General features: G+C 40.8%; 1 long non-coding RNA gene across 1 annotated transcript; it reads right to left on the bottom strand.

Annotated features, from left to right (window-relative positions):
• Nucleotides 1-4,770: 4,770 nt before the first annotated feature.
• On the bottom strand, nt 4,771-6,034 carry LOC124276148. The gene is made up of 5 exons (XR_006898424.1): nt 5,913-6,034; nt 5,781-5,822; nt 5,499-5,594; nt 5,146-5,214; nt 4,771-4,842 (listed from the first exon to the last, which is right to left on the bottom strand). It is a non-coding gene; the product is annotated as an uncharacterized LOC124276148 (long non-coding RNA).
• Nucleotides 6,035-9,539: the final 3,505 nt, after the last annotated feature.

Genomic DNA, 9,539 nt, shown 5'->3' with positions numbered 1-9,539 from the left:
CGCGCAGCTATATAGGTAGATAGTTTTGAGGGCTTGCCCAACTTTCATGGGGATCGTAAACAAAAATCATGTGTAAGCCCGGAGTTTTTTTAATGGTAGCTGCGCCCCTGGGAATATCCTCATCGCAAAGTTGTGGAGATAAAGTGGTCTATTGACTTCGACATAGCGAGATATTTCTCATGTTGGTATATTTGCTCTAGTGTAAAGACCATGCCATGTGGAACCATGTAGATGTGTGACATTGATTCATATAGTCAATGAGCCTTTATTAATAACTGGGTATATCTGTATCTGTTTACTTACCGTTTCAGTGTTTTTCAATGGCCATATTTAGTTCCGTTGTTACATACACCTGTATCAATCTGGATTGTCAATCTTTGTTATTAGAGCCACGTTCCTCATTCTGAACATAATACATGCAACTCTGCTAAACGTATTTCCACGCTTCGTGAAATGGAAAACTATGTATTTCAATCTAGGACACATATTATGTCCTACCGCCGGAACTTGCTCTCGCAGTCCGTATCTTCTTGGTACGTCATGTGTGGTATTCTGAAATGGAAAGCGTTTTCGTGCAAGCATGTGTAAATAAATACCTGTTCTATCAGAACGTGTGTCTATCTGTCTATGTTCTATCAACGTCACAATCTTACTGAATACCCAAATAGACGTACCTTCCGTTGCATATCCTTCCCTGCATTCACAATTTCTTCAGCAATGAAAGAACGGCAACTGCTCGGGTCAACCTGCAAACATGTCATGATTGCTCTTTTTAGACATACATATATCAGTGTTTAAAACTCCAAAAATTCCAAGCCAGACAGTCTGACTGGTAACTTTAAATAAATAATATAATAAATTAAAGAGTGGAAAGTCATCTGGTCCAGATTATATAATACCAGAATTACTAAAATCATCACTCAAGTATATATTGCCTTACTTAGTAAAACTCCTCAACAAAATCCTTGATATAGGTGTTTTCCCCAACGGCTGGGGAAGTGGCACTATTATTCCTATACATAAAAGCGGCTGTCACAAAGACCCGAATAACTACCGGGGAATTACCTTAAACAGTGTGTTTGGAAAGGTTTTCACATCTATCCTTAACAAGCGCCTATCGACGTGGACTGAAATTAATCACAAGATATGTGAAGAACAAGCAGGATTTCGTCAGGGCTACTCTACTACGGACAACATCTTCACACTAACTGCCTGCGTACAGAAATATCTCAGTAAAAGAAAAGGTCGCTTATATGTTGCTCTAATTGACTTTAGGAAAGCATTTGATTCTATCAATAGAACAAAACTGATGGGCGTACTTCGAAACATCAACCTGGGTGGAAAAATGCTTCACATTTTCGAATCTATGTATTCAGGAGTGTCAGCTTCTGTTAGATGTAGTGGAGGATCGTACACGCAAGTCTTTGATTGTCCAGTTGGTCTCAAACAAGGATGTGTTCTTAGTCCGGTCCTTTTCTCTCTGTTCATAAATGGACTTGCCGATATGATATTACAGGAGTGCAAAGGCGGAGTACAGCTATACCCAGATCTATACGAACTATTTCTACTGCTGTTTGCTGACGACGTAATCCTAATGTCTGACAGGGTCAATGGTCTCCAGCAACAGCTCAACATCCTGTCTACATTCTGTGACACATGGGGCCTGTCAGTTAACCTACAGAAGACAAAGGTTGTCGTCTTTAGAAGAGGGGGAATCCTTAGACGTTGTGAAAAATGGTTTTACAACGGCAAAGAGATCGAGCCTGTGACAAGCTACAAATATCTAGGGATCATGCTAACACCATCCCTGTCTCTGCGCCAATCCGCCCTTCGCCTTGCAACTAACGGCAAACGTTCCTCAGTGAACATCTTACGTATAATGTGGGCATATGGAAAGTTACCATTCAAGACCTATTTCAAATATTCGACACCAAAATAAAGCCCATCCTGTTATACGGAAGTGAAATATGGGGACACACACGAGTAGAGGCAACTGAGAGAGTTCAATATTTTGCTTGTAAACGCTACATTGGAACCGGTACAAACACACCAAATGCTATGGCCCTTGGAGAGTGTGGACGTCATCCTCTGTATGTGGATAGTGCCGTCAGATGCATCAAGTACTGGATCAGACTCCTTCATCTCCCGTCCCATCGACTACCACGCAAGGCATATGACATGTTGTATAATCTGGACAATGTAGGTCGACATACATGGTGTTCCGACGTTAGAACCCTACTACAAAATGTTGGAATGGGATATGCTTGGGCTTCACAAGATGTTGGTGTTCCGGAATATTTTGTTAAGGACTTTAAAGTCTACAGATAGACAGAGGCCGGATATCAAATATTCCCCGTGAGCAACGTATCTGCCCACGCTGTGATCGATATGAAATCGAAGATCTTTATATATGATATGTCCTTCCCTTGACACCATCAGAAAAGCTATTCTACCAAGTTATGTGATCAGGAACCCATCAGTACACATGTTCTCAAAACTTATGGCAACAACTTCACACTCTGTGCTTAGAAAATTAATGCCATTCATTCATGTTGCTTTTAAGAAGCGAAAATGATCGTTTATAATATCACCCATATTATTATTATTGTATTATGTATTTGGGCCTATGGCCACACATGCATTATGGAAATAAAACTAACTTTAAAAAATTACCAGTCCGGACACAAGCTTGCCTGTCTGGTTTTCAACAATAAAAAACTGTAACTGCCATTCAATGTTTGTAGGCATCGCAACGAACTACATAGCACTGATAGGCAATGGGCCCAGTTTGGGTAAACTGAAAGTACATGTGTTATGATTGGTTATCATAACATGAACTGTACAATCGTATGTTGTTTAACATAATTTTCATATACCTTAAACACCTCAAACTGACGACACGAGAACCTGTCTGATATTATGAAATATTTACTTGGGGGTAAACATATCTGCCAGACCATGCACCGGACAGGCTACTTTTGATATTTGACCGTCCGAGATGAAAATAGACCCTTCCGGACGGTCGGACAGGCGGGAATTTTAAACGCTGCATATATATCAGTTTGCTGTCTGTCCGTCATAAGTAAAATACAATGTATATTGAACGGAAACAGATAATTGAACTATCGAAATGGGCAATACAAAGTAGTTGATATGGGCGAATACCATAATGGTCACGTCTACACCTGACGCATCCACCAATTTTTACTGCAGTACTCTTTTATGAACACGTGACCCTGTTCGTGTGCGTGCCTGTTCACGGTTGAAGCCACCAATTCCAATATCACAATGTAACACTACACAGAGCTGTTTTGACACGAAATGTCCGGCAAAATTCATCGACACCAGCTGACCTTAGTCCCATCAGCTCTTGAAAGAAATCTTCGTGCCTTGAGAAGTCAACCCCAGAATGTTCAGCTATGGTGGCTGATTAGGTCCATCGCTTTCTCGCCTTAAAATTCGGAGGCGAGAAAGCGAGAAAGCGATATCACGAGACGAGGAAGCGATAACACGAGACGAGAAAGCGATAGCACGAGACGAGAAAGCGATAACGCGAGACGAGAAAGCGATAACACGAGACGAGAAAGCGATAGCACGAGATGAGAAAGCGATACCATTACGCGAGAAAGCGATAAAGCGAGAAAGCGATAGAGCGAGAAAGCGATATACCAAGGCGAGAAAGCGATATAGCGAGAAAGCGATAGAGCGATAAAGCGAGAAAGCGATAGAGTGAGAAAGCGATATACCAAGGCAAGAAAGCGAGAAAGCGATAGAGCGAGAAAGCGAGAAAGTGATAGAGCAAGAAAGCGAGAAAGCTAGAAAGCGAGAAAGCGATAGAGCGAGAAAGCGATATTTCACATAATTCTGCCCTGTCTGCACATGACGTCTAACCTGCGTGTGATTTAATCCAACAGGAGGCTTTATTGTCTCGTGATATCGCTTTCTCGCTTTCTCGCCTCCAAATTTTAAGGCGAGAAAGCGATGGCCCTAATCAGCCACCATATTCAGCAGCTGGGTGCCATGTTGGTACAGCAATGGCGCAGGTTGCTTGAAGCTAGGTTCATGGGTGTTAGGCAGTCGATGACACAACGTTGCCTTCCTGGTGTACCCCAGGCGCACCTTAATGCCTAATCCTGTTTAAGTGTACGCTCATTACGTCCGTAAAATAGCCACATGTATCGGTTAACATCACACTCTGTTCTGTTTGGGTATGTTTGGGACATATAGTAACACATGTGAAGTTTGTTCTTTTTGTTCAGAACATTAGACCTTTTTGTCCTTCCTGCATTCGTTCCAAGCATGCGATGCTCAGTGTGACCCTTACATTAGCAAATATACTTTCATTTATGTAAAAATTTAAATATTTTCTGAATAGTAGCTGAATAAGCAAAAGTGAAATATGCAGCCATTAATTCAGTAAAACGTTTACAAAACCCTTTTCAACACATCATTGTACTCACTATGCACACGTCAACCCCACAGCTGGTAGTGTCCTGTGTTGTGTACCCATGACCGACTTCTACGTTGAAGTGTGTTGGGTCAATGGCATCATCCGGTACATTCTGAAGCCTGTATTCCATGTACTCCCTTCATAGAAACATACCAAAGCAATGAGAGTAGAACCCGACAGATAACTCAACAATGAATAGACATAGACTAGGAGGCGTGAAGGTAGTTACCCTCTGTATGTGTGCGTGCGTGCAAGTATAATGTCCTCGTAGGTGTCAGAACAGGGCATGTACTTAGTCAACAATCATACCTTGTAATGTTGACCACCTCTTCATCAAATGTCCGGTTCATGGGGTCATAGAAACGCATTTGTTTGGTTTGTACATCCAAAACCTGAGTTAGAAGAATAAGTGTTATACTATTATATGTCAATACACCTGGCGTTCCCCTTTCCCACTGAATAAGACATTTGCTCCAAAAATACAATATAAGGCTGCTGAAACGCCGGAAACACATCACTATTGGCGATAACCACAGATTACGACAAGTTACATTTAGTCATGACATCTGGATCAGACTCGGTTACAGGAAATCACAAAAGTTTAAACACTGATGAAATTAAACACGCGTCCCAGACACATATAGCTTATAAGTCACCACTCTTACTGTCTTAAATACCCAGGAAATACCAATTACCAACAATGTCCAATGGCTGCCCTGTCTATGAATCGGTATAAACACTTTTTCTGCGTCTGAGAGTTATTCCTGAAATATAGCGAATATCGTCTGTTACATTTGGAACAATATTCGTTCTGAGGTGCCATCTTCATAATGCAGTAGTATTGTGCAACATAGCAGTTACATAGTGTTGGAATCGCCATATTGTGGCATTACACAACAAACAAACAAATTATAATGCGATCAACAATGAATTTGTTATATTCGTAGGAAATAATTCAATTCCATAATTAGTCATTGCCGACGTTTATCAACTGTTACAGTGTATATTATCTCACAGGTATGTACTGTACTCAATATCAGTTCATCACATTTTGTAGAAGTGCCACTCTGTGACTCCTTCCCGACTTGAAATTTCGCCATCCCTCTATAACCTGAGTTGATAAAGCTACATTTCGTTCCTTACACTGAAGCAAATAACACGAAAAAAAAGAACATGTTATATATTCAAGGACGAATATTGTTTACCGTATGTAATTGTATACATAAACACAACATTCAGTCATATTGTATATTCTTTGAACAAACGAGTCGACATCTTGTATTGTTGTTATTTCTAAATTGTCTTGTAGGTTAAAAATCCTTCCACCCACCTCTCGTCCTTGACACAGCACATACAGGAAGGCATTTATTATCTGCAAAAGAAACGTATTTACTTTTATTGTTACTTGGGTTCTTTCTTTTATCAGCGTGTATTAACTGCTTATACTGTCTTTTATACATACCTGATCATTCACCCAGCCAACCATCCATCTCATCTCTTTCTCTATTTTGTCTCTCATTTGGTCTTTGGTTTCTTTCGGAAGCCTTGGTGCTATCGTCAGGATATCCAGTTTTGAAACTCTGTAGGGACCCGTGGACACGACTATGTCGTCCAGTAGTCTGTTATCATTGCAGATATCTTGAAACTGAAAATAATGACATCAAAGCTATTATGAAAACAACGGTTTAGCTGTATCAGGCAAGGTTATTCTGTTCTTCACATTATGTACTTTTAAGTCACAAGTGTACCGCACCGTAACCATTAAATCATTACATCATCTCTGATGACGCTTTGCATAGAGACCAGCCCATGAAGTAGGGTACCTATGTACCCTTGAAGAGGGGGTAGCCAGTGACTTGCATTACTTTATTAGACGGTCAAATGGTTGAGGAAGACAATGATGTTATTTCCAACCCGTATTTTCAAGTATTTCCATACAAAAATTGCCCCGCTCCCAAATGTGCCGTCCATATTTCAAGCTATTTCTATAGTGACGCTTTGCATAGAGACCCCCCATGATGTAGGGTACCTATGTACCCTTGAAGAGGGGTTGGGGTGTGACTTGTATTACTTGATTAGATGGTCAAATGGTTAAGGAAGACAATAATGTTATTTCCAACCCGTATTTTCAAAAAAATTCCATTAAAAAAATGCCCCGCTCCCAAATGTGCCGTCCATATTTCAAGCTATTTCTATAGTGACGCTTTGCATAGAGACCCCCCATGATGTAGGGTACCTATGTACCCTTGAAGTAGGTGCAAGGAGTGACTTATATTACTTTATTAGATGGCCAAATGGTTAAGGAAGACAATAATGTTATTTCCAACCCGTATTTTCAAGTATCTCCATACAAAAAATGCCCAGCTCCCAATTGTGCCGTCCATATTTCAAGCTATTTCTATAGTGACGCTTTGCATAGAGACCCCCCATGATGTAGGGTACCTATGTACCCTTGAAGAGGGGTTGGGGTGTGACTTGTATTACTTGATTAGATGGCCAAAAGGTTGAGGAAGACAATAATGTTATTTCCAACTCGTATTTTCAAGTATTTCCATACACACAATGCCCCGCTCCCAAATGTGCCGTCCATATTTCAAGCTATTTCTATAGTGACGCTTTGCATAGAGACCCCCCGTGATGTAGGGTACCTATGTACCCTTGAAGTAGGTGCAAGGAGTGACTTATATTACTTTATTAGATGGCCAAATGGTTAAGGAAGACAATAATGTTATTTCCAACCCGTATTTTCAAGTATTTCCATACAAAAAATGCCCCCGCTCCCAAATGTGCCGTCCATATTTCAAGCTATTTCTATAGTGACGCTTTGCATAGAGACCCCCCGTGATGTAGGGTACCTATGTACCCTTGAAGAGGGGTAAGGGTATGACTTGTATTACTTCATTAGATGGCCAAAAGGTTGAGGAAGACAATAATGTTATTTCCAACCCGTATTTTCAAGTATTTACATTCAAAAACTGCCCCGCTCTCAAATGTGCCGTCCATATTTCAAGCTATTTCTATAGTGACGCTTTGCATAGAGACCCCCCATGATGTAGGGTACCTATGTACCCTTGAAGTAGGTGCAAGGAGTGACTTGTATTACTTTATTAGATGGCCAAATGGTTGAGGAAGACAATAATGTTATTTCCAACCCGTATTTTCAAGTATTTCCATACACACAATGCCCCGCTCCCAAATGTGCCGTCCATATTTCAAGCTATTTCTATAATGACGCTTTGCATAGAGACCAGCCCATGATGTAGGGTACCTATGTACCCTTGAAGAGGGGGTAGCCAGTGACTTGCATTACTTTATTAGACGGTCAAATGATTGAGGAAGACAATAATGTTATTTCCAACCCGTATTTTCAAGTATTTCCATACAAAAAATGCCCCCGCTCCCAAATGTGCCGTCCATATTTCAAGCTATTTCTATAGTGACGCTTTGCATAGAGACCACCCATGATGTAGGGTACCTATGCACTCTTGAAAAGGGGCTAGGGGGTGACTTGTATTACTTGATTAGATGGTCAAATGGTTAAGGAAGACAATAATGTTATTTCCAACCCGTATTTTCAAGTATTTCCATACACACAATGCCCCGCTCCCAAATGTGCCGTCCATATTTCAAGCTATTTCTATAATGACGCTTTGCATAGAGACCCCCCGTGTTGTAGGGTACCTATGCACTCTTGAAGAGGGGCTAGGGGGTGACTTTTGTTACTTCATTAGATGGCCAAATGGTTAAGGAAGACAATAATGTTATTTCCAACCCGTATTTTCAAGTATTTCCATTAAAAAACTGCCCCGCTCCCAAATGTGCCGTCCATATTTCAAGCTATTTCTATAGTGACGCTTTGCATAGAGACCCCCCATGATGTAGGGTACCTATGTACCCTTGAAGTGGGTGCAAGGAGTGACTTATATTACTTTATTAGACGTCCAAATGGTTGAGGAAGACAATAATGTTATTTCCAACCCGTATTTTCAAGTATCTCCATACACACAATGCCCCGCTCCCAAATGTGCCGTCCATATTTCAAGCTATTTCTATAGTGACGCTTTGCATAGAGACCCCCCATGATGTAGGGTACCTATGTACCCTTGAAGAGGGGTAAGGGTGTGACTTGTATTACTTCATTAGATGGCCAAAAGGTTGAGGAAGACAATAATGTTATTTCCAACCCGTATTTTCAAGTATTTCCATTCAAAAACTGCCCCGCTCCCAAATGTGCCGTCCATATTTCAAGCTATTTCTATAGTGACGCTTTGCATAGAGACCAGCCATCATGTAGGGTACCTATGTACCCTTGAAGAGGGGGTAGCCAGTGTTTTGCATTACTTTATTAGACGGTCAAATGATTGAGGAAGACAATAATGTTATTTCCAACCCGTATTTTCAAGTATTTCCATACAAAAAAATGCCCCTGCTCCCAAATGTGCCGTCCATATTTCAAGCTATTTCTATAATGACGCTTTGCATAGAGACCCCCATGATGTAGGGTACCTATGTACCCTTGAAAAGGGGCTAGGGGTGACTTTATTACTTGATTAGACGGTCAAATGATTGAGGAAGACAATAATGTTATTTCCAACCCGTATTTTCAAGTATTTCCATACAAAAAATGCCCCGCTGCCCCAAATGTGCCGTCCATATTTCCAAGCTATTTCTATAATGACGCTTTGCATAGAGAGACCCCCATGATGTAGGGTACCTATGTACCCTTGAAGAGGGGTAAGGGTGTGACTTGTATTACTTGATTAGATGGTCAAATGGTTAAGGAAGACAATAATGTTATTTCCAACCCGTATTTTCAAGTATTTCCATACAAAAACTGCCCCGCTCCCAAATGTGCCGTCCATATTTCAAGCTATTTCTATAGTGACGCTTTGCATAGAGACCCCCCATGATGTAGGGTACCTATGTACCCTTGAAGAGGGGTAAGGGTGTGACTTGTATTACTTCATTAGATGGCCAAAAGGTTGAGGAAGACAATAATGTTATTTCCAACCCGTATTTTCAAGTATTTCCATTCAAAAAATGCCCCGCTCCCAAATGTGCCGTCCATATTTCAAGCTATTTCTATAGT

The sequence above is a fragment of the Haliotis rubra genome, unplaced genomic scaffold (assembly GCF_003918875.1).
Source record: "Haliotis rubra isolate DU_JTF1 unplaced genomic scaffold, ASM391887v1 Scf2062, whole genome shotgun sequence".
NCBI lineage: Eukaryota > Metazoa > Mollusca > Gastropoda > Lepetellida > Haliotidae > Haliotis > Haliotis rubra.
Note: the sequence above shows the minus strand (reverse complement) of the source record. Positions and strands in the feature narration are given on the sequence as shown.